This window comes from Scardinius erythrophthalmus (assembly GCF_964197995.2).
Source record: "Scardinius erythrophthalmus genome assembly, chromosome: 4".
Lineage (NCBI taxonomy): Eukaryota > Metazoa > Chordata > Actinopteri > Cypriniformes > Leuciscidae > Scardinius > Scardinius erythrophthalmus.
In genome coordinates this window covers 16055597-16081995 of record NC_138224.1, presented here as the reverse complement: position 1 = coordinate 16081995, position 26399 = coordinate 16055597, and the positions used below count along the sequence as shown (strand labels likewise).

At 38.4% G+C, this 26399-nt stretch overlaps 1 long non-coding RNA gene across 1 annotated transcript; it reads right to left on the bottom strand.

Moving 5' to 3' along the window:
• Positions 1 to 7782: 7782 nt before the first annotated feature.
• LOC308689168 lies at positions 7783 to 25154 on the bottom strand. The gene is made up of 3 exons (XR_014029964.1): positions 24916 to 25154; positions 22126 to 22286; positions 7783 to 8937 (listed from the first exon to the last, which is right to left on the bottom strand). It is a non-coding gene; the product is annotated as an uncharacterized lncRNA (long non-coding RNA).
• Positions 25155 to 26399: the final 1245 nt, after the last annotated feature.

Below are 26399 nucleotides of genomic sequence, written 5' to 3'. Positions count from 1 at the left end.
AACAAGTGCAAACAAAAGGAGAGCTTGAGTTGACAGTGAAGCTTAAGTATGGTTTGATAACAATCTTGTGATTCAGAATGAGGGACAATGCAAGGCAAACCTACTTTTCTCTTCAGCTGCTACTATAGGTTGAAGGAGACAGCATCTGTCTCTGAATATACGTTTGCAGTCGTGACTCCCAGAGCAGAACAAATAATGGTTCAAAGAACCTCTTTTACTGTGGGAATTATATGCCATTCTGGAATAATTTCCTCCACTATCCACTGACACAGATAAACCCATCACACATGAAGGGTAGAGGGAGAAAAGACGAAGAGAGTGTTTATCAGATTCGGAGGACTGTGGTGGGATTAGTTTCCCTGGGATGAATACAGCTTCTCAGCTTCCATCTCCCCTCCCTTCCAACCTCAGCCGTCCATCCGCACACACACTCCCACACACAAACCTACACGTAAGAAAACACATCTCCGATCTCCAGCTACAAACAAATCATTCTCCCCTACTTGGATAAGCAGATCTCAACCAAGCGTGGCAGTAGATGATGGGTTTCTCACATGAACCATCCAACCAGTAAACTACCACCTTCCCTGGACAGCCAGAAATAAGGAAGGAAACGGTGCCAAAAACCAGTGTTGGCGCGAAAACAAACGCCACGCTGTAGGGGCGGGCATTATGATGGCACGCTCTACTCTGATCCAGTATAGGTCTCTTTCAGAATCGCACCAAATACGAAACAAACCAGCAACATCCGAACACCTGCAACTTCAGAGAGGGAAATATGAATGCCTACCTGTATGTAGCTTGCTGTTATCTCCTGCTTCAGCTGGGAGGAAGTGAAGTACAGATCATATGCAGGAGAGAGGGAGTCACAGAGAGATGGAGAGGAGGAGTCTTGTCTGGTAGAGGTGGAGAGAGTGGGAGAGAGAGGGAGAGAGCTGCTGTTGTCGCTATTCTCTGCTGAGCCTGCAGGGAGTAGTGTGCATGGCAATGTGCTATCCCTGTTTGAAGCCAGAATGAGTATGCATCCAGTCCTGAATTAGAGAGAGGCAGGGAGAGAGAAAGAGACTCCTGGCTGTTTAACCATGCACCGTCACGAGGCACTTCCTTCGGAATCCCTCCAGTGAGAGTGGCAGAGCATCACTGAGTCCTTGGCTGCGATTGGCTATCGTGGATGATGATGCAGTCAGCAGGCGATGGTTCTGGCAACAGTCAACTAAGATGACCCACTCAGCTAGTATTAGCATCCTCACACATTCTAAGCAAAGGCTGGAGGCAGGGCAAGGACGAACAAAGACGTTTACAAAACCCTACTGGGAACGAGTTCATGTACTTTATGGGGTTGGAAGCTGGATGGTGTACATGGCAAGTCCCGGCATGGTGACTTGTAGACGTTCATGCGCACATGAAGACAAAGACGTCTCAGAGGAACATCTAGGTGTAGAGGTTGTGATTTCCCCAGAGAGAGCTCCATCAATAGCAAGGATGGCTCACTCTTAGGAAAGTAAGGTGCTAATTAATGGGATGAATTCTGGGTAACGTGACCTCCCATCTTGAAGAGAGTTGCTTGTAGAGTGGCTATTATTCTGCCTGATGTTCATTAATTTCGAAATGGCCTGGATCTGGATGGCAGACATAGCTAATAATGGTTCCCAATGGATCGCCTGATGTCTCTTTTGTGGACCTCACTGTTTCTGTGCTCAGAGTTTGACAATTTCACAGTGCAATGCCTCTACTTATAAAGGCCAGCTTGTTGCATAAGAACAAAGATATAAAAAGTAAGAAGGGTAAATGACTCATCTCTTTTGTTGAAAATTAAATGTCAGACTGCTCGTGCTTGCAAGATGTGGTTGTGAAATGCAAAAATCAATTGTTAATTGAACAGTCCAAAAGTTATAAAGCTGTCTTATAAATAACCGTTTGACTTGAAGAGGTTTTTAATGTGAAACTTTAATAATTACCTTAATAATAAAAAAGGTAAACAGCATATACTGATGTGTAATCCAAATCTCAATTTCAAGAAACATGCCATTTTAGAGGAAACTCTCTTACTTTTTTATTTGAAATCATACAGTCTTTCTGAACTACTACAATAAAAATGAAACTATAGCCTTTATAAAACTGTATTTGGATAACTGTACAGCATCTATTAATATGCACAAATCTGTTTTTGTTGAGTGCCATCGACGTCACACACATCACACACATGACTAGCGTAAGCCAATAGTGAGCCTACATGCTGACAGAAGAGCTGCGCTGTGACCCTACGTGAACTTACTCAGAGGCCAACACAGAAGAAAATGAATAGTTGAACAGTCGTTATTTTTGTTTTTGTGCACAAAAAGTATTCTCTTCGCTTGATAAACTTATGGTTGAGCCACTGTAGTCACTTGGACTATATTAATCATTGTCTTTACTAACTTTCTGGGCTGGCAAGTTTCAATAACATAGAAGCCCATGGAGGATATCAGATTTAATCAAAAATATCTTAATTTGTATTCCGAAGATGAACGAGTCTTACGGGGTTGGAACAACATGAGGGTGAGTAATTACTGACAGAATTTTCATTTTTGGGTGAACTAACCCTTTAATGCTTTACCTGATGATCTTTCTCTTTACATGATATCCAAATTGACACTGTCTAACTCTCACATGTAAAGAATAAAAAATAGAGCAATTTGAACTAGGGATGGGCAATGACATTTTTAGAAAATATCGTACTCAAATATTTGGGCTCATAAAAATTGAATATTCGAATATTCGTTTATTTAAATTACGTTTAACGAGAAAGACTTTTTATCACAATTTCTGAACAAGCTTACGATTAGGCAATATACAGTACACAACAAGCTTACGATATATCTTAAGGTTTTCTTTTAGTAGAAAACATTAAACATTATGTGTAAACAAAAATTATAAAGAACAAAAGCATTTGAGCTCAAGCAGCGCGAAAAAAACGTTAATAAAGCCAATAATCGTACAGAACGCACATATACACTCGAGTCAGCATATGGTTATCGTGTTTTGTTTCATGTTCATGTTGAGAAAAACAATATCCACATGCTCGAGTGAGAAAACGCACTGAGCTGACAGAAGTTTCTAACAGCACTTTGCGTTTTCTGTTCTTAAACCGGTCTCCCTCAACGAAACTTAAAGGAAGCATATATCTCAAAATCATTTTGCTGTCTGATAAGTTATCTCGGATCAATCGGGGTACAGCTGTGCTTACCTGCAATCGTGGATGCAGTGATGGACAGCTGTCTTTCCTCATTCGACTGGTGTTTGGATTTCATGTGATTTCTCATTGTGGTGGTGATATAGGCTAACTCAGTTTCATTAATTTATTTGATTAAAAGTAATTCCATTTTGTAATATAATTTAGTAAGATCATTTTCATCTAAGTAATTCCAAACTTCACGAGGCAGACAACGACATTATGTGATCAAATACAATCAACTTGTTAACACGCTCCACAGCACCACCCAGTGCATTTAATTATAACTGAGTAAGTGCTCCGAATTTATCATGGATTCATTGCATTGACAGCCAGAAAAGCAATGTAGTAAAATTCGAATATAGTTTTTTTATTTTTCGAATAATAATTACAGATTTCGAATATTCGTACACACCCTTAATTTGAACAAGTATTTTTTTTCTGACATTTCGTACAAATGCAATTCTGTCCTTTATTTCTTTGCTCCTAGAAATCGAAGCTAGAAAACGAAAGGCTGTAAACTGACGTGACATGTTGATTATCTATGTATCCTGGTAAATCACCATGGAAACCTTGAATTTAACCCTCTTCAATGACAAGGAGTCGCCAGGACGGAAGATTAATTATATGGGTAGGCTACTTCATGGCCTTAATGGTAACCTTACAACCCCATATGAATAACTAAATGTTGAATGTTTTTGTCCATCTGCATTCTGCTGTGACTGTACCTGCCGCAGTCTCTTGAAAGATGCCTCTGTTTGCTGTTCTGCAAATGGTCTCATCAAAGAGTGACCAGCAAAGTACAAAGTCATTGCCAAGTCTGCATACCAACTCTTAGCTTGAGATAACCTGACTCTCAAACTCACACAACCCTAATCCCGCAAAGCAAGCAGAAAAGCAAAGCAAAGCTTTTTTTTTTTAAGTGCCCCTATTTTAAAGGTTCCTAATTTTGTTTTGGAGGTCTCCTACAGCAGGTTTACATGCATAAAAGGTCAAAAAACACTTTTATTTTCTATATTAATTTACATTGCACATCACCTCATTTTTCAATGATCCTCAAACGACTCGTCTGATGATTCAGTGTCTCTGAATCCCTCCTTTCCACGAGCCTGCTCTGCTCGGATTGGTCAGATGGCCCAGTCTGTAATGATTAGTCTACCGCTTACAGTGCATGTCGGAAAAGAAATGGCCATTTATCATAACTGAACTTCAGCTCCGGAGGCTTCCTAAAGCTCAGCGATTGTACACACTGTAAAGACAGTAATGATGGCGTCGATTTTACCATATCAATCCGAGCGTGAGTCCGATGATGAAACACTGGAAGAACTAGTTATTCAACCCGAGCCTCCATCGCAAGGACGGCTTGAGGACGTTTCTCAGTGATATGCTACTCAGTTTTATCGTACATTATGAGATGTTGCAGCTGTAATTCCTCACCATCAGCATTAACAAGTGTACTGTACACTGTTAGAAAAATCTGTAGAAATTACAGTATTACTGGCAGCTACTTGCCAGTAACTTACTGTAGATTTAAATTGATGTTATTTACTGGCAACAATTTGTACAACATTAAACATTAACAAGTCTTTATCTTTACAGAATAAAACTAAAATAACATCCTTATGCAAAGCATTCTGGGAACCAAAATCTGAAGGAAAAAAACAGAAAAAGGTTGATGAAGATTTCTGGTTCCCAGAATGCTTTGCATTAGATTGTTATTTTATAATTTTATTCTTTAAAGACAAAGACTTGTTTAATGTTCATTTAACTTTGAACAAACTGTTGCCAGTAAATAACATAAATTTAAATCTACAGTAAGTTAAATCTACTGCAAAACTACAGCAAATTTTTTACAGTGTATGTACATTAACAAACCGATGTGAATTATTGCGGTGCACATGTGGGAACTGTATCATTAACTGTATCAATAACAGCGCATATGTTAGCCGAGCACTAACATGAATGACTGATGTAATATTAAAGTTAGTAAAACAAGTCTTGCTCCATCCTTTATCATTACTAAAAGTAGAAAGAACAACAGAAAATCTGCATTAATGGACACAATTTTAGGTGGAATAGTGGGCCACAACTGATTAGCATTTTTGAGATTTGTTTAAATTCACAGACAGCTACATTACACATTGCATGAAAGGTAACATTTGAAAAAGCATAATAGGAACGCTTTAAGAAAACACGTGGATTTTGTGTCCAGACACTATGCATCTTTAAAAGTAATAGAAACAGAAGATCATGCATTATTGATGCAGTTCGTATGCAATTTAATGTGCACTTAATCTGACTGGAATATCAGTTACAGTCATCATGGTTTATTTTGAATTGGTATGCAGTGTGCTGCAGGTGGCTGTGACTGCACCAGTATACACTGCAATAATGTCAGCAGTATTTTTTAGGTTCTGATCCCTTAGATGCATTTCAGCAAATTGGAGGATTTGTGAGAAAAAAGTGAGCTCCTTTCCATATAAAGTGACCAGGATTTGGTTCAGTGAGTGACCGACAATGTGTCTGTTTTGATAAATAACTTAATCTTTATATTTATTCCATCTAAAGCTGGCAATTGATAACAGTTTCATAAGAGTAATTTGTTCATTCATTTTGGGAATCGACTACACCCGACTGGTTGTGCTGTTTGTTTTTGATTCACTAATAAGATCAGTTTCATAAGGGTTGTTTGTTCATGAATTGGTATACCAATTGAACCCGATAGAAATATATGATTGGTATTATTTTGTGGTCTTTCTTATTGTGTCACATTGAACACAGACTGTAAACTCTTATTCACAAAAGCATAACATCAATCTTAAGATCGGATTTTTTAAATTATTTTTTTCACCCAGAATCCATACTTTTACCTAATTTAGTTTGAAGCTTAAGGCTCATTCTTGTATGTAGTACAACACAATTCAGTCAAGTAGGAAAACAACATTCATCAATCATAGACCAGATTGACCGTGACGTAAAATGTGATCCTCGATTAGATTTAGAGCAATAACATTCTCTGAACGGCTAATAAGAATGTTGTCCCAGAACCAAAAAAGCACAATCTTTTCCATCTTTTGTACTGTAACATGTATAGACAGTAACTGCGGATGACAGCACACAACAGAGGTGAAAGAAGAACAAGAGATGGGTTTGATTCCATTGAGGACAGACGGTTTCTCAGCAGCAGCCGATTGGCTTTGTTTCAGCAGGCTGGCTGGTTTACACGCTAAACAGCAGGGACACCAGCTGTACCCTCCCCAGTGTCCTTCAGAAATAGCCCTCAGTCAGCAGAAGCCTGGCCTCTGCCCAGCCATCCAAGCAAACCAAGGCCTAACATTGGCCCAGTGCTACCAGTACCAAGTACCTGGGCGTTCTCCCAGTGGGATTAGAAGATTTGTATCAAGCGTGCCGTTGACCCATTGCTGGCTTCAGTAACTTGAACCTACCCCGAGAATTCCAATCAATCACTGGTCCAACATTGGTCAAATGTCAGTCTCAATGACACGGATGGCTGTCATACAACAACTCGCTGACATCACTGTGAAGAATGTTGCGTTCACACGCTCTCTGTAATCGCACACCGTGACTATAGAAATCAAAGTGACGTTATTAATTATGCAGCGGCAAAAAATAATTACATACTAATAAAAGATTAATGGAGAGACTTCGACCATCTGCAGCACTAGATTGCGCCTTGGTCTGCTGGGGAATGAAAAGTGCACAGGACTGTTTTTTCCATGTAGCCATCAGTAGCCAATCAGTTCTCCAACATCTGAGGTTTCCAAAGCCTTCAGCTGTAAGCACTAATAAAACCTGTACCTCAGATTTGTCCATTCCTAAAATTCCATTCATGTGTGTATGTGTGTGTTTATAGGGATCTATGTCCTTTTATAAAGTTGATAAATACAGAGCATCTGCTTTAAAAAAAAAAATTAAACAATTTTTTTATTCTAACTTCATGCATTATTTTTATCAGCATTTAAATGGTGGTAAATTTCATAAAAAAAACAAACAATTTGAACAAAATGCTGAGAAAATCGCATTTTTGTCAAAGACTACAAATGAGCAATGCTTTTATCGTATGTTTTTTTATCGTATGAAATTCTGTACTCTTTCAGAAGATGCGTAATGGCGTCCTATGATATAACAGTGAAAACATGGATTTACGTCAATGGAGGGTAGGCTACGCGTGGTCTCATAAATGACGGAAAATTCTGTCAATGGTGGGGAAAGAGTTAATTAAATCACAATATGGACTAGTGTCTGTGAATAATAAACTCCAAAAAGGCTGATTTTTAAATATGAAGTCTGTTTGATCTGCTTGTCTGCACATTTTTGCACCCTGCACTCATTGTGTTATCAGCATCTGCCATCTCACTATAAGAGGACACTTCACATGTCTTCACTACAACCTGCCAAAATAAAAGTTTAATTTGAAGAACTTTAACAGAAATAGACAGGAGAATGTACTTCTAATAATCACACACTTTTTCATCCTCATTTTAATTTAATTTAAAGTTATCCTCTGTTGTTCATCACTTTGTTTGACAAAAAAAGAGAAAGGAATTGTTAAAATTGTATTTTATTACATTTAAAAAGATTAATTAAATTATTAAAGTTTCATGTCCTTATTTGATTTCTGAAAATGCAGAATCCATAAAAAAAATAAAACAGAGGACACAAACTACTGACGGATAAGCTCTCACAATCCAAGTCGTCTTAAACTTGAGATATGCTTTACATTAAGCGCTTTAAATCATAAAACCTACATGGCTTGCCCTACTGTCAGAAGCGCGTTTAATGCATTTAAGACGTTTCCTCAGTAAACAACTTGCATATTACAGTTGTATACTTCCCTATAAATGTTACAAATTCATGCAAATATTTCCACTTCACATAAAGGATTATTCTGACAGCAAGTGAGTCTATGCTTAACTTCACAGATCTCAATGAGTAAGTGCCGGCAAAGTGGATTAGAATGGGGGCACAATAGTTATAACATTGTCAATATTTTGCATCCAGAAGTGTAAGCACTTCAAATCTCTTCTCGCCATTATAACAGCACCATAAATTGCAGTGTATGTTGCTGCCGGCTGCAGCAATATTGACAGACCACTGTAAATAAATATTGATCAGTAAACCACTGTTTAATAAAAAACGTTTTGCTTTTCCCCCTACTGTACCGAAAACATACTGAACCGTGACTTCAAAACCGAGATAAATACCGAACCATAATGTTTGTGTACCGTTACACCCCTGATTAATATGTGTGTGTGTATGTGTGTGGTTTGACTTATCCCAGCTTTGACAACAAATATCTGCACCCTCGGTTAGCAAATGAAACCCAGTGAGACAGAAAACAGCAACGGATTTTAGGTAGAAGAGCAGAATCCAACACAGACTAACTGTCAAACTAACATCAAGGATTCAGTAGTTTTAAACAAGCGATTCCACAAGTGACACTTTAGGTTTATTCATATAACCAGGCTAACACCTCCGTAATCTGTCAGATCAGTCATTCGCCACAGTGAATGTAATGATACGCTTCTCTCTGTCTGCATAAGAGTGAGTCATGCGGGGAGGCCCCTCTTCGCCAACGGGGCCCACGTGCGTCTCTCAATCGACGGTTTACAGATCAGTGGCGTTCCTCACCTGAAGCTTGGCCACAGTCCTGTCAGTGCCTGATGGATGGCGTGACATTCAGCCACTACCCTGTCACTTTGCCTCTGAATTGGGAAGAGAGACAGAGAGCGAGAAACGATGGAGAAATCTGAATGTTAAAGGAATTGTTTGTCTAAAAAAATATCATCATTTACTCACCTTGTTGTCATTCTCAAACTCAAATTACTTTCTTACTTGGAACAAAAAAGAAGAAATTTGGGATAACATTGGTAGCTCTTTTTAATGTGTGAATGAGGAGTGGGGCAGCCAAGCTCCAAAATGACATAAAGAAAGTGTCATTTCATTTAACCATTCCTTCAAGGGAAAGAGATAAATAGAAAAAAATAATGAGAAAGAGTGAGTGAGGAAAGGAAAGATGAGAGTGAGAAGGAGGGACCCATGTACTGTGACTTCAATGTGTCTGATTCGTTCTGCGGGCTAAGTTAGATTGCAGAAAGTGCGTGGGCGTCCATCAGCTTGCCTGCCAGTCAGAGCCCGTTGACAAGGCCAGGGCTGGCTAAACAACATGAGGAAAGGACAGACAAGCAGAGGAGAAACAAGCTTTTATGAATCTACATGGAAATGAGCACATCTTTGGGGGGGGGGGGGGGTTGCTATGATCCCCACATTGTCACACAGCTGATCACAAGATCCAGCCAATCAAAACCAAGACAGCAGTGGCAAAAAAAAAAGAAGGAAAAAAAACCCTACAAAACTCAATCAGGGCCTCTAGCAGCATCTTTATGCATCATGTATGAACCAGCTGCCACTTTTTCTGACATGAAACCAAACAAGTTCAGTTGTGATTATACCACATCAGCTCCCACATTTGCAATGGATTTTTGTTTTAAAACTCTGATGTCCTGAATAATTGCAATTGATGATTTAGCCTAAGACGTGTGATTAATCAGTATCTAAGAGCAGCATCTCTGGAATACGCGTTATATTTTTAAAATTAGGAAACGTGAATGTGAATTGAATTTGCAGTCGCCGTTTAAATATTTTGGATATAAACAATGATGTCTACAGTAGTGATCAAAATAGAGAAAACTAGGGATGGGCATGATTAATCGACGATCGATAATTGATCGTTAGGGTGTACTCACACTAGCCAGTTTGAACCGTGCCCGAGTGCGTTTGACCACCAAAGCGCGGTTCGTTTGACTAGTGTGAGTGCTCCGAACCGTGCCCGGGCGCGGCTCGATTAGCCGGCCCTGGCCCGCTTGGAAGAGGTGGGCCAGAGCACGGTTCAGTTGGACTCGGGCGCGGTTCGCATGCAGTGTGAGCGCTAACCGTGCTGGAGCACGGAACAGGACGCGTGACGTCGGGAACTGTAGTCCGTAATCAAAGCTGCAAAGTCCTTGCTGCACTTCAGCTGGTACCTTGCAAACCTCCTCATACGAGCAGCACGATTGCGTGAAAATTTCCGTGCCACAAAGGCGATAGATCTGTTTAACAACAGGCTGTGAGAGGGCTGTGGACCAAACGACTCAAAATTATCCACAAAGTAAACAGAGCGATGGACTCCATTGTGTTCAGTGAGAGCGCCGCTCTTCCTGTTTATCCCGAAACCGTTGCACCATAATGACGTAAGCGTGCTCCGGCACGAATGCTGAAACCCTATGTGAGTGCAGGCCAGAGGGTGAGTGGGGAGGGGGGACAATCGTACTCGGGCCCGGTTCATGGCAACTGTGCCTAGTGTGAGTACACCCTTAAAGTCCAAATGAAATCAAAATTGACCATATTTACTTTGTTTGCCTAAATTGATCGTTTTGTGGTGAACAATTCATCCATGCAAGTTAATCCACACAAAAAATCTTTAATCAAAATCTGAAAATGCCCCTCCCCTCTGCATTGGAGGACCTTCTCTGATGACGTAGGTTTGAGGAATTGGTTTGGGCAACGCTTAACCACTCCCCTCAAACCGTTAGTCTGTTATGAGCAGAGATGGAAGGAGGAGCGCTAGAGTAAAACCCTGCCCTCTGTTCAATATTCCGTTTCACTGGGAAATGCGTCACAACACTGGAGAAAAGTCGTTTGCAACTTCCGGTTCACGCGGACTTTATTTTAATTTCATCGATCACGTTTATTTGTTATCGATTAAACTAATGCAGGTTGTGTTGCGTAGTGTGAGTCTTGAAGCAATGGAATTCATTTTAGCGCGGAGGTACCTGTGCATCACGGCAACGTCAGTCCCCTCATAGCGGGTGTTTTCGGCGGCTGGACTGGCTGTCACCAGGTTGCGGTCGCGTGACGCGTCTGATCTCAGATCATGTCAACATGCTTATCTTTCTCAACAGAAATCAGTAGACTGGTGCAGAAGTTCTATGGGAACTTCATGCGTTTTCTCAGATCGGATAGCTATCTGATTTATCAAAACGATTCTATTTACACATGGTCACATAAATGTGTTTTTGCAAAACGGATATAAATCCGATCTTGAATTCCCGCGCTATATGCATATTTAAATTGTTGCACGTCACCGAAAGCAACTGATATGAGCTGCATTTTATTGATCATCAGCGAAAATTTCTAAATCAAAGACCGCAACAAGATAGCCTATTGCGGCAACAGCCCTGGTTAGATCATTTCGGTTCTTTACTTTTAATGAAGATGATTGTGTGTTGATGAATGACTTTCACTTTGATTCACTGTGGTGATGCGTGTTGAAGTAGCGTCGTCATATCTGGCTATAACATGACATATAGCCTATAACACGCTCTCACACGTTTATTTCTTAGCATTTTTGGGATAAGTCAAATTTACATATGTGGTTTCAACAACCAGATGCATTTACTCTTGTCCAGTTTCGTCTGGAATGCGTCTCAGATCTCCTCCTGAAGTGGTTTGAGCGATCGGATTTAAATCTGTCTCGAATGCGTTTCGGAGGGCATTTACATTTGGTCTTTTCACGATCGGATAGCTATCCGATCACAGAAAACGGATGAAGTGGCCATGGGTCTCTGTTTAAGAACGCCGGCTCGCAGCTGCAGGTTCCGCTGTTTTAGAGCACCGCAGGGCATATCTTCAAGTCTACCGAACGTCCAGTTTCACTGCCACAAGTTGATCTTCTTGTAATAAAGATCTCATCGAGGACAAACAAACTGTATTTTTGTATTTTCATTGCATTTTTAATTTATAAAAAGTTAAAGAAATGATGAATTTCAATATAAAAATATGAATGATTAATCGATAGTCGATCGTCAATTCTCCCGACGATCGACTAAGAAAATTTTATCGAATGCCCATCCCTAGAGAAAACCACCTTTTGAAAGTAACTTGACACTTCAAATATAGATTGTATCGACTACACCATTACGCCAGTAGGTGGCGACAAGTGACTAAAAAAATGTTTTTTGTAATTGAATCATTCATTCAAGAAATTTGATCAAATACGCTGATTCCCCCAGTAATGAAACAAGTGACGTATTTATGTATTCATTCATCATGAAATATTTATGATGAATGATTCAGTCATTGAATCATTCATCATAAATATTTTTTAATAGACTGCAGCTAACATTTCGTCAGGACCTCAAATAAATACCTTATTTTGTTTAGTTGTCTATCCAGAATCGTGGGAATCACTATTTTTTTAAAATTATGATTCTCAATATATCCAGAATCGTGCAGCTCTAGCTGGAAATATGGAGAATCTCTAACAGTTCCAGTAATCTGAGAGCAGCTCTTTTGTTTCAGCATTTGTCCAATTTCCGCAGCATAGATAACCATGAATTACATCTTTACAGACTTACTATTTAACGAGCTTAAGCCTGTGACAAATCGTGTCAGATCCTTCAGAACTTGTGAAGTGATTAACTCGAACTGTTTGACAGCAGACGTACTAGCCTTGTAAATGCTCCAACGGTTAATCTCACAGATTTGTTCACTCTTGTCATTTAAATGGAAGTTTCTGGCAACCTCTTACACTGGCAATTTGCTACAGTGGCATCTCAGAAGTATTGTAGAGATATTCTTGAGCAACTTCACAAAACCAACAAATTGTTGCAAACGAGCAAATTGTTGCAAATTGTTGCAAACGAGCAAATTGTTGGACGATATTCCTTATAGTTAAATGACATCGCCGATACACAATATTATCGTCAATGGGTGAGGGGTGGGCTTTTTTTTTCTTTTTCGTAGGCATATTTACTAATTTATTTGATCATTAATTTACTTGTTTATATATTTAATTATTTACTTTTATTACAACAGGAAATGACGCAAGAAATGTGAATGGTTGTCCATCATTTTGCGAGCAAAGATGGAGTTGGTGATAAAGATGATAAATGTCACTTCGCAATGTAATATATACTGTGTATAATACTGAAAATATTTTAGATTTAAACAATGAAGGCGAGCCAGTGGATTTGACACAAGCAATGCGCAAACTTTGCGTGGGAGTTATGTCGGTGAAGAAGTCTCAAACCCCAGTCAATTACACAATACAGAAAGTGAAAGTGACCAAGCTTTTGGCATCTGATGCTGCATTAACCACACACATTCTCTCAGACATGATGAGATATGAATCTACTTCATCATATGCTGATAACGGTATATAACTGACTTAATTTATTTTCTTAATATGTACTTATTTATTTTCTTAATATAAGAATTTAATGAAAAAACAATCAATGTGATGAACACAAAACCAGGAACACTTCCATGGAGAAATCAAATATTCAAGCATTTGTTCTAGAGAAAAACTATTTCAACTGCAAACCAATAAGGAATTTGGAATAAATAATTTTGTTCATCAAGATCTTCCCAATGAAGACATCTTATAAATTCCTAAGCCTAAATACAATTAGCAGAGGTAAAAAGCTAAAGTAAGCCTATAAATGAACTACACCATGGTCACATGACTTTATCGTCACAACCATAAAGTTTTCTAACAACTCTCTTAGTCTGGAGTTAAATAGTTTGAGTTAGAAAATACGTTTTTAAAAGTGTGAGTATAAAAAAACAGCCTGGTTGGGGGGGGGGGGGGTATTCTTACTGCAAGTGAACCTGTTTTAATGTAATCTGGGTCATAGTTTTGTACCTTGCATAGTTGGTTTGCTCGTGGTGTGTCAAGTAACTTGTCCATGTTGGCATCCGTCTAATTTTACTAGCTTAACCAAGTCACAAAAGAATTTGAACAAAATAACAGTCTGATTGGACAGCCTTTGGCATCAACAACAAATGATATGAGAAGAAATCTAGGCTAACCTCCTTTCAGAGAGTTAAGATGACACATAAGACAATTTAATTTGCTATTGTAACCTTGGCTGTTCAAATGGGTGTTACTTGCATTTTATTGGTTGCCATATTTATTTATTTTTTCTGTTTGTGACCCTATGAGAGCATCTTTGGGACATCACTCACCATTTGAAAACCACTCATTTATTCCACCCACAAGACAGAGATAAAAATTAGCTTGACTCCACGGCTATTGTTCACCCATATGAGACAGATCAAGGACAACATATTTTGTCATGCAAAATGCAAAGCATAAGGCAGTCAGTACATTTTTTTTTCTTTGCACATGGATGACTCACCTAAACACGTGACACACACACAGAACGAGACCAATTCTGGCCATTGGATTACATGGGCATTTCGAAGAGTTCTTAACACGACAGCCACCATTTGCAGGGATCAATGGGAGAAAACGATCACCCCATGAGCCGTTCTGATAAGGTCTAGTTCCCTCAAACACTTAAGCGTTATGAATTGATATTCTGTATGTCTCTAAATCATTCACAAAGATAAACAAAAGCCATTGCTGAACTCTTTAAAGGATGCAAAGCCCTGTCTTAGGTCACAGACATCTATTATCTCATTGATCTGTTGACTCAAATAGGCACGTTCATTGTGTTTAAATGCGATTGTGAAGCTGGTGTGATTGTTCAAATTAAAGGTCCAAGATGATGCAGTGATTTACCTTAAATGTTACTGCACTGGGTTTTACAGATAATCAAATGTAATTATTGCACACTTAACAGACGTCTTGGTATAAACTGATTGTGTGATGCTTATTCTAACTTCCATGCTAAAATACTGTTCTCCAAAAATGGCACTGCTTATTCAGTTTATATAAGATAGATGTCAAGTATATTTGTATAGCGCTTTTCACAATACAGATTGTATCAAAGCAGCTTCACAGTATTCAATTAAAATAATACAACAAGGTTTGTTTCTAGTGGAATTTATTGATTGATAAAATAAAATTAAATATCCCCAAAATATCCCCAACTGAGCAAGCCAAGCAAGGCAACAGTGGCAAGGAACCGAAAAACTCCATCAAGTGACCTAATGGTGTCCTAAAACTCCATCAAGTGACCTAATGGAGAAAAAAAAACTTGGGAGAACCCAGGCTCAGTCGGGGGCCAGTTCTCCTCTGGCATTTATGAACTAGAAGCCGGAGTGTAGTTTGAACTGTAAGATTATAAATGCCTGGCCGAAAAGATGCGTCTTTAATCTAGTTTTAAACTGGGAGAGCGAGTCTGAGCAACGAACAGTATCAGGAAGGCTATTCCAGAGTTTTGGAGCTAAATGTGAAAATGATCTCCCTCCTTTGGTTGATCTGGATATCCTAGGTATGACCAAAAGCCTCGAATTTATTGATCTTAAAGAGCGCGATGGATTATAGGGTGATAGAAGATCCGTTAAATAGACTGGAGCTAAGCCGTTTAGGGCTTTATAAGTCAGTAGCAATACCTTGTAAATAATACGGAACTTTATAGGTAACCAATGTAGTGATGATAAAATCGGTGTTATATGATCATATTTTCTTGATCTAGTAAGAACTCTAGCGGCTGTTTATTGAGGATGCAGGACAACCAGCTAATAAAGCATTACAGTAATCTAGTCTCGAGGTCATGAATGCATGAACTAGCTTTTCTGCATCAGAAACTGATAGGATATTACGTAGCTTAGCAATATTTCTAAGGTGGAAAAAGGCTGTTTTTGCAACATATGAAATATGATTTTCAAAAGACAGGTTACAGTCGAGTATAACACCCAGGTCTTTTACTGTAGAGGATAAAGTAACAGGACATCCTACGGTGTTAAAGTTGTATTGTGAGAGGTTTTGTGGGCGGTTTTTTGAACCGATAAGTATTACCTCTGTCTTGTCTGGATTTAATAAAAGAAAATTACGCGTCATCCAATCTTTTATATCTTTAACACACTCTGTCAATTTGGATAATTTAGCGTTTTCATCCGGCCATGATGAAATATAGATTTGAGTGTCATCAGCATAACAATGGAAACTAATTCCATGTTTCCTTATAATATTTCCAAGTGGCATCATATATATTGAGAATAATAGAGGGCCCAACACAGATCCCTGCGGCACTCCATAGTTTACTGGAGTTATGATCGATTTTTCTCCATTCAAAAAGACAAAATGGTAGCGGTCTGATAAGTATGATCTGAACCAGCTTAATGCTTGTCCATGAACACCAGTATAATTTTGTAGATGTGCGACTTGATTAAATGTAATCAATGTTACAGTGTGGCTGCAAGATCTTTCAGATGTTTTGCACATTTGTGAGTGCATTTACCTGTACAATCTTACATTGTTTAATATGCAGTCTAAGGTCACATAAATGCTTTGACAGTTATCTTTCTTTTATCGAGAAAAAAAAAAAAATACTAAACTAAACTGCACAGTTTACCTAAACAAAACTGAATGGATGCTGTGATAGGCATTATATTCCTATAGGTAGACGTGGATCAGCTGAGAGTCAACTGATGCGAGCTTGACTGACGTGACCTCCCAGAAATAACGCTACGCTTGATTTATATGAAAAAAAGTCTCTTATGCTCACCAAGGCTAAATTTGTTTGATAAAACAGTCAAAACAACAATATTGAAATGATGTAATTATAATTTTTAATAACTGTTTTCGATAGAAATGCTATAGATTTGCTGCTCAAGAAACATTCCTTGTATACACACACACGTTTGTTTTCAACATGCGCATATATATCTTAATATGTTTATCTCTACTTTCCTAGGCCACTGGCACACTTCCAGTCAGAAAAAGTGAGAAAAACACAAGTGCACTCCCATAATCAGCAGAGAACAACGCACCAAGGGAACATTATCCTGATTGGGCTTGAGCAGAGCATCATTTGTAATGTGCTTTTGATTCAATTTTGCCTTAACAGTGACCTTCAGGTAGCCTGCAGCCTGGAAATAAATGTTCTTGTTAGCCAGTTGTAGACCAATCTGTGTGTTACAGGTTGGGGGGCTCAACTCCAATCCGACAGTGCCACATGTAGAACAGTGTCCATAAACAAGATTGTCTCTCCAGCACATTTCATGATTCAAGCCCTATGTGTTGGATGTATATGGATAAAATAGATTTTGTACTTTATTGTACTTTTTGTAATTTATTCTGCTTCACCAGTCACATTAAATGTTTAATTACTTTCAGGTAACATCCACTGGTAAAAGATTCCAAAAAATATCACAATATGAGTGACAAATCAAACACTATGGATAGAGCATTTATTGCATTCGATTGCAAATTATATTTTTTTCTAACTTTTATGCTCTTTTCAAAGCTCTTTCATGCATCTTTTAGAAAGTTGTATCTGGGTTACTGTGCTCTTGATATTTTTGGACTGCTAACATGTTGTTTTTTCCCAAAAATTCAAGGCTTGCACTTTGGGACCTATTTCAAGGTTTGCGTTCTCGAGCCACCAAACACTGTTGTTGTGCAAATGAGCGGCCCAGAGCGCATTAAGGGTTTTCTGTTAGAACGTTTTCTGTTTTCTAAGTTAATAACTAATGATCTTTGCAACGGAAATGAACCAATCAAAACCAGGGGGGTAATTGAGCGCTCGATTTCAGTACCACCCCCGGGAGCCGCCACTGGCTAACAAGCCTTCACCTGCTGTTAGCATCCCATTGACTCCCATTCATTTTGGCGTCACTTTGACAGCAAATAACTTTACATCTGAGGCGTTTAAAGACTCCATTTGTCCATTGTTTATTTCTAAAGAAACACGACAATGTATAAAAGGCTCCATTACCTTGTATCTTACGTTATGGCCCTGTAGAAGCAGTTTTTGTAAAAGTAGGCTAACGATTGCGTCATAACCACGCGACTCTCTGGAAATTACCGTAGAGACAGGAAGAGAAGCTCGCAGTCAATCGGGGGGACGTGGAGGCATAATGTCCGATAAAGTCTAGGGAGAAGCCCATAGAGAGTCATGACGTTGCTCCTGCTCCTAGCTCATGGACAGCTCCTACTCACGCTCTCCGTCTCTGCAAGATTCGGAAGGGAATGGTTCAGATTTCGCTCGGCACAGCTACTAGAAAACTTACAACTGTCAGGCAGGCTGCTCACGTCACATCCACGTCGTTAAGCTCAGTTTGAGTCTGCACAGTACGCTCGGCAATCAGGAAATGAGGGCTTCTAATTTGCTTCACTTTTCTCCGTTGAAGTCTATGAGGTCGCTGTGTCCAGTTTATATACTGTCTATGATCAAAACTAACTTTAGCTGGACAATAATTTTATTGTAGAGCTGCTGTAAAGCCAAAACATCTCTGTTCCTTTAATTTCCTATTATCACTGTAAAGCTGCTTTGAAACAATCTATTGAGAGTGAGGAGTTGTCGTCACGGTATAGAGCCCCTCCCCTCGATCCGCCATGTTGGCAGGATTCCAGCGGCAAAACATCATTGTTTACGTGTGTTGTTAACTCGGTAGTAGAGGAGGTTTTCGCAATTCCGCCCTGTTTTACCATGCCTGGAAGTAAAAACTGCTCCAGTGTTTGCCACAAGAAGCCAAGCGCCGACATAAGGCATTTCTCAATAGCAAGTACGCAAAGTTCGGACTTCAATGCCAAGTCCAGCTCAGGAGAATGACTCCCGGAGGACGCGCATCACTCAGCTCGCTCTGCTACTCCGGTTATTTTTGTATGTACATTTTAGGCAACAATAAAACGAAATATGTTATAAAACACTACACTGCCTCTTTTCGTTTTCATTTAAAGAAATCTTAAACATTACACAAATGTGGTTCAGGCAACGCATATTTATTATATTCACTACATGTAACGTTAGCATATTTATAAAAGTAGCCTATAAGTAAAAAGTACAGTACAAGAAGCTATACAATAAGAAATAAAGCAAACAATTCAGTCAAACATACAAAGTCAGCGCTCTATTCTAACGTTACAACAATGGTAAAGTTAAATAGCCTAAATATAAAGTTATGAAATTTCACTTAGCCCTCAGTTTGGCCAGGGAACAAGATTCACAAGACCAAAGATCGCCCGTTAGGTCAACACAAGACGAATTATATCTCATGTTATATCTTCTCCAAATACCGCTGTTTTGCGCTTGGTGTGAGCTTGTTCCTGTAGCGTTAAGGTCCCTTTTCTTTCGCCTTATCTTTTTGCATTGCTTTACTTTCTTCCTTTTCTTTTTCGTATTCGTAGATCAGTCTCTGTCCCGCCGAAATAATAAATAGCCTAATAATAATAGCCTAATAAATGCGCAAAAATTAAAGAGCTCTGGAATGTTTAGTCGCGCTTCTGTGAAGTTCTGAAGGCGTTGCCCCTGGCAACCGATAGCGTCTCCTGCCATCATGGCCGACCGGCTCAGACCCCGCCCAAATCAACCCAAGTCGGCACGTGACTCCTCACTCTCAATATTGTTAAAAGCGCTATATAAATGAAGGTGACTTGACTTGACTTGACTTGTGTCCACTCTCATGTCTTCTTTCCTCCTAATTCTCTCTAAATGAAGTATCCTGAATTGATTCTGGCTACGCAGATTATTGCATATTTATGGAGACACAATTCTCCATTTTATGCTTTGACATTTCTTCACACACTCTTAACAGTGTTGTTGATACACTGACTGGACAGTTGTGGCTATGAGCATAATTGCATTTGTTTGTTTCTTCATTTTATTTATTTATTCTTTCTTGTGTTATTATCGTTTGCCTGTTAAAGACAAATGTAATGTCTAAAACATTTGCGGATGCTAAAGAGCTGTGTCAGCTCTTTAGCATCCGCAAATCGACATTCAGTTAAATGAAAAGGACTGGGTATGAGGCATGCTTGAATGGACAGATAAATTTATGATTTTCTCATTACATTCTCTTCCTGATGCTCAATGCCTCTATTATATTTCATGGCATTATTATGAAATGACATTAATCCTGATGATCTTTAAACTATCACAACTCTTCTTCACAACTATCTTACAGTACAAGGTAGGACAAAGCAAAGGTACCTCACAGACCTGTTGTACATTATTGGGTACCCCCACTAGTTGGCAGTTAAACAGTGAATCAGTTCATTGTACAAAAGAAACAAAACAAAGGTTTTCACACTTCTTCAAGAATGAACAAAGTGATGTTGGTGAGTTTACATGTTGGTGAAAGAGAAAACTGAAAATATTTGATTAGCGCCAAATGAAAGATCAGGATCTATGCAGTTTCTCTATATGTAGCCTATCATTATTCAAGCCGTCAATCCACAAAAAGACAAATTTGCAATTAAATTCTGCATCTACTGTTAACTGTCAGATGTATGCTGATGATACGGTTATATATGTGCATGCTAAAAGCAAAAAGCAAGCTCCAGAACAATTATCAGCTGCAATGGTCAATGGGTCTCATTCATGAAACATTCGTAAATATACGAGTAAATATGTGAGTGATTTGCGCGTAAAGAAACCTTCCCGAAAACTCTTCTCCTGATTCACAAATACTTCGTAAATGTCAGATGTGATAGTGAAATGTGTGTGTGTGTTAATGAATTCCAATCAGTCGTAAATGGGACGCGCGTGCACGCTCATTCTCAATTACCATAAATCCCGCCCATTAAATCCGACTGACAACTATATATGGGCATCATACAGTATTATGACACCAAACGAAGGATCATTTCAACATGTCTTCTCAAAAGCGAATGAAAAAGAGAAATTTCTCAGATGCAGAAATTGAAGTTTTATTATCAGAAGTTCATTCTAAATGCCACATTTTATTTTCAAGCATACATAGTGGCGTATCAGGTCCTAAAAAAAGGAAGCTTGGCAGCATATTACAGATGCAGTTAATGGAGTTTCATCTGTTAATCGAACAGTCCCAGAAATGAAAAGAAAATGGTTCGACATGTAACCCTGTCAAATAAACCCGATTAAGGTGAATTAAAATGCAGGCTTATTAATGAGCAAAACGTTCGGATGTAAACCACTATTTACGCGTGGCTGGGAGCAGGTGTAGATTTCTTTCGTACCAACTAACATTTGGAAAATACGAACATTTTAATGAATCCGAAAATTTACGCCAGAACCAATTTACACGAGATTTAAACAAAAATTCGTTCTGCTCGTGTTTCATGAATGAGACCCAATGTCTCTAATTGGTTAAAAAATTCATGTTTACATCTCAATGTTAGTAAAACTGTATGTATGTTTTTATCAAAGTCTGCAAATAGAGAGTCAGATTCAGATGTCATAGTATAAGGAATAAAATTGTCCATGAGTACAAGTATTTAAGGCATAATAATAGATTCACAACTTACATTTAAAAAACAAGTTAAAGTTGGGAATAAAATGTAATTTAATCTGGTTAATTTTAGACACATTAGAAATAATTTAACTACTGAGGCTTCAAAGTTATATGTTAATGCCATGATCTTTTCACATATGAATTATTGCCTTACCAGTTGGACGCAGACAGGGGGAACTACATTACCATCAATCAAAAGACTCGACTTCATAAGCAGGCTTTGAATATTTTGGATAAAAGGTCTAATTTATATAATCATAGTAAAATTTTAACTAAATATATACTGTATATTACATAAATAAATAAATAAATAAATAAATACTATACCTACAAAATTAAGAAATATGACATCTTTTTACTTCTTTTACTTTTTACTTCAAATTACTACTAATTTGCAGTAGTGCCTTGTGTTTGTCTCCTTATATCTAAAGTCATTCTGTGTTTGTATTAATATGCTTTGATTATGGTTATGCTTGTTGGAATGTGTTTTTATATGTTTTATGGACTTGTGGATTTTGCCATCAGTCAATGTTGATTAATGTGCATTGTCCCTTTAAAAAAAAATTATAGTTCTTTACTTCCATATTGTGACAATTGTGAAAAAAAGAAAGATTTTCAACTCAGTCATGGTGAGGCGGGAATATAGATAAGGATAGATACTACTATTCCTAATAAACCCCAGAAAAACTAAACAATATTAGAGAAAAGCATAGGAAAGGCCACCAAACCTTGAGCTGTTCCTGGATATGTGCAGCACCTGCCGCTCTGCATATCTGTCTGAAGGATCCCGACGCTAGAAATGAGTGGCTGAACAAGATCCCTGATCATCTGTGAGCAGACCAAGGCGCTGTTGATCACTTCACATGCAAAGTGTCATTGCCATTTAATCCTAAGAGTCAGAAAACAGGTGGAAAATGGTTATTAAAGAACTAAATTATGACTGTTGTTGCCACAAAAATCTTCAGCAGCATCATTTATAAGATGACCTCAAAGAAAAAATAAATATGACCATTTTGATGTAACACACCAATGCAATATTTATGAGAGAGACTGAGCAGAAAGGTACAGTTTCCCCAATTACTTAGCCTAGCTTTTTGTGAAAAGTCATTACTACTGTAAATGACCATTTTTCTTACCCTTCTGAAAGTCCTATTTCAATGCTAATTAAAAATTTTTAAAATTAAATGAAAAAAAAAATAAAATCACTTTCCAATTTTTTTTATAATAATAAATACTGAGACTACAGAACCTTAAGATGTATTTGTGTGCAGCTGTTCAGATAAGCCTCAGGTGGTTGTGCAGAGGTTGGACGCCTCTGTTTTTGACTGTAATTGAGTGCCATTTAGTCTGACACTTCCAGGTGCCCACAGAGAGACAAAACTGTATTTAAAAAGGTGCATGGCAGATGCATTTGCATACAGAATTATTACAGATGGTAGCTGCATAGGCTTAAAGGAACACGCCGACTTTTTGGGACTTTAGCTTATTCACCGTATCCCCCAGAGTTAGAAAAGTCAGACTCAGTACATACCCTTTTCATCTCCGTGCGTGCCGTAACCCAGTCTGGCGCACCCACCGCTAGCCTAGCTTAGCACAAAGACTGGAGGTAAATGGCTCCAGCTAGCATACTGCTCCCAATAAGTGACAAAATAACACCAACAACAAAATGACCTTGTTATCTGTACAAGCTGTGACTATACAAATCACAACATGTAAATAGGAAAATGTTGGCGTTATTCTGTCACTTATTGGGAGCAGTATGCTAGCTGGAGCCGTTTACCTCCAGTCTTTGTGCTAAGCTAGGCTAGCGGTGTGTGCGTCAGACAGAGTTACGGCATGCACGGAGATGAGAAGGGTATGTATGGACTTATCTAACTCTGGGGGATACGGTGAATAAGCTAAAGTCACAAAAAGTCAGCGTGTTCCTTTTAACATGGTAAGGCAGAACTACATTACAAATGTTTTTGCTGCAAGAAACCTTGACTAACCTAACTGCCCGTTTGAACACTTTGCAGGTCATGAAGTTTTTGCACGTACATAGACATGTCACTGCATTTACACTGGCAGTGTAACGTGCAGTTATCTCAAATGATGATTATATGACATGAATTCCTCCGTAATTTTCTCTTGATTGCTAATTCTTCCAATGAAGAGGATGTGTGATTGGAGAGCAAACTGTGCTGAACCCTCCATGTGTTGCCTGTGTTTGCTACCAAGTAAAAAAAAAAAAAAACACTGTTTAAGGTGACCTTTAGGTTACAATACAAACCCAAAAGCACTGTTTTGCCATGCCATTGTACTTTTTGGCATTAGAGTTGGGAGAAATAAAAGTGACTTTGCATGTAAATTTGTGTAAATGCAGAAATCTGAAATGCTGATCTTATGGACAGCGGGGAGCTGATACCACATCAGCGCTCTCACTCTGAGATTTATGTTCCATATGGGCCCAGGTGACTCTCATCCCCTTTAATCTATGAAGGTGACCTAAGCCAGACCTCCAGTCGATCATCTCTCACTCTCTCTGCGCACACTTAGACTTGCTAATTCATCTTCCTTTTCAGCACTGCACCCTGTGCAGGTTCCAGGCTCTAATAGTTTATTTTGTGTGCTGGAAATGGAGCCGAGGCACAAGCAGATAAGTATGGGGTGGGAGGCCATTCGGCTCATCTCTCCAGCACATCTCATTGTCCAAACATGGAGGAGAGCTGATCGCTAAGACACCGGCTTACAGGCAAGAGAGCATGATTGATACGGAGAATCCGTTAAGCCTTTAGTCAATAAGGCTACAAGGTATTGCATGAAGATTCTCATGGGTTTGTTTTGGCAATGGGTGCTGATGATTTGGAGGATTCACAAGCACGTGGTACTCACTGGTTATATATTTGATTTCTAGCTGGTATAATATGTATAAAGCACTAATATTAAGAAATATAATTGAATGTGATGGCCAGTGTTGGGGAACATTACCTTTTAAAGTTAGCCATAACCAGTCAGTGCAGACAAATTTGGTAATTGTATGCTTTCATGTCATGTTTTTTGCAATTTCACACCAACTTTGAATCGGCCAATGAAAAATAAATGTGTCAATGCAATTACATCAATTATTTTTAATTGTTGGTCTATGTAAAGAGCTAGACATATTTGGCCAATTTCGGTATGTTTAATGACACTGTGCCCTAGTTAAAAACTTAAACTGAAATGTCATGGTGACTTTTTACACTACGTAGGCTACATTTCTGCAATATTTTTGGACGCTACTCGTGAGAGATGACAGATAACCAATTACTAGATAATGCAAGGTGAGCATAAGCATTCTATAATGTGTTAAGTTAAATTTGCGAAAATTCCCTTTAGCTGTCATTTATACTAACTTACAGTTACCAATATATTCCTGTACTATAGGCCTAGTAAATGTGACTTTGGTACTTCGAAGAATACCATGGTAAGTTACTACCACGGCACAACAAAGTGAAAATAGTTTCTGCCATTTACAGCGTTTTAATGTACTTGTTGTTTACCTGAGGTGAGTCGTTCACAAGCTGCACGTGCAGGTGTTGAATCTCATAAATGCTTACTTCATAGCCAGCAAACATGGGACACTTTTGCAGGTTTGGTTTCAATGGATTGTAGGTGAATGTCCAGCGCTCTTCGTGTTTTCTGTCTTCTACCATCTTTTGTTTGGTTAAAAGAAGCCGCTCCAAAAGATTAAACGCATGAGCGGGCTGTCTCTGTCAGAATGAGACACACAGAATCGCGAATCGATTCAGACCGTTTTGCTATATCCTTTGACCGATTTATTCAAAGGAACCGACTCCCAAGAGTGATTCAATCGCGAATCGGACAATGGTGAAGTAACGTTAATTGTGATTCTAATATTTATTTAGCCTATTTTATAATTAGTTGTATGGTTCATTTATGTTTTACCTGAAAATGTTTATTGAAGCCTGTATGATTATAACAGTAGGCCTAGGCCTACTATTAATATATATATATATATATATATATATATATATATATATATATATATATATATATATATATATATATATATATATATATATATATATATATATATATATATATATATATATATTATATCTAATGTGCAATAAAATAATCACTTAAATGTGTATTTTGGACGTTTTCTTTCCACTAGTGAATGTTTTTGCCTTTAAGTTACCATGGAATCAAAATTGACCATTCTTATAATGGAATGCTGCAGTATTTATTGTAAATTATTTGTCTGTGCACATCGTTATTTTAAAAAAACCATGTTCTCTCATAATCTTTAAGTAAATTAACTTCCCCTCACTACATTTTCAAGCCACTTCTTACATTTTTTTTCTTGCTCAATAAGCCATTTCACTAAGATCACAAAAGGGTACTTCCAAAACATTCAGTTTATTTCCAAGTTTAAATGAACAAAGAAATTCCATTATTTTCAGACTTTTGGACTCCACTGTATGTCCCTAAACCATAGGAACAGATATTGTTATTTAGAAGGTATGTGGGATTACAATGGTCATGAATGTGAACTTGAATAGATCTTAAGGTCTAATTTTTCCCTCCCTGCTCCCAGCTCTGCCTCATGCCTTACCTTATCTGCCATCCAGATTCTCAACCATCTTATCTCTCTTCTTGAGCTTGGAGCCCCTCTGAGACCATTGGAAGATGAACCAGAGGCATGCGATTTCACATAATGCAGTATATAATGTCTTTGACCTGAACCTGTGCAAACACTGACCTGCCTGACAGCAATACACTCTCAGGGGTCGTTTGCCTGTTCGAGGCCGTTCACCTGTAGTGTATGTACTTGGCAGACTCAGAGTTTTGAGTCTGGACTCAGAGTCAACAGCCTGGATGCATTCAATTGATCAAAAGTGACACTAAAGACTTTCAAAAAGTTTCAAAAGATTTCTATTTCAAGTAAATTCTTTATCACTTTCTATTCATCAAAGTATCCTGCCTGACCTGAAGAAACATTATATCACGGTTTCCATAA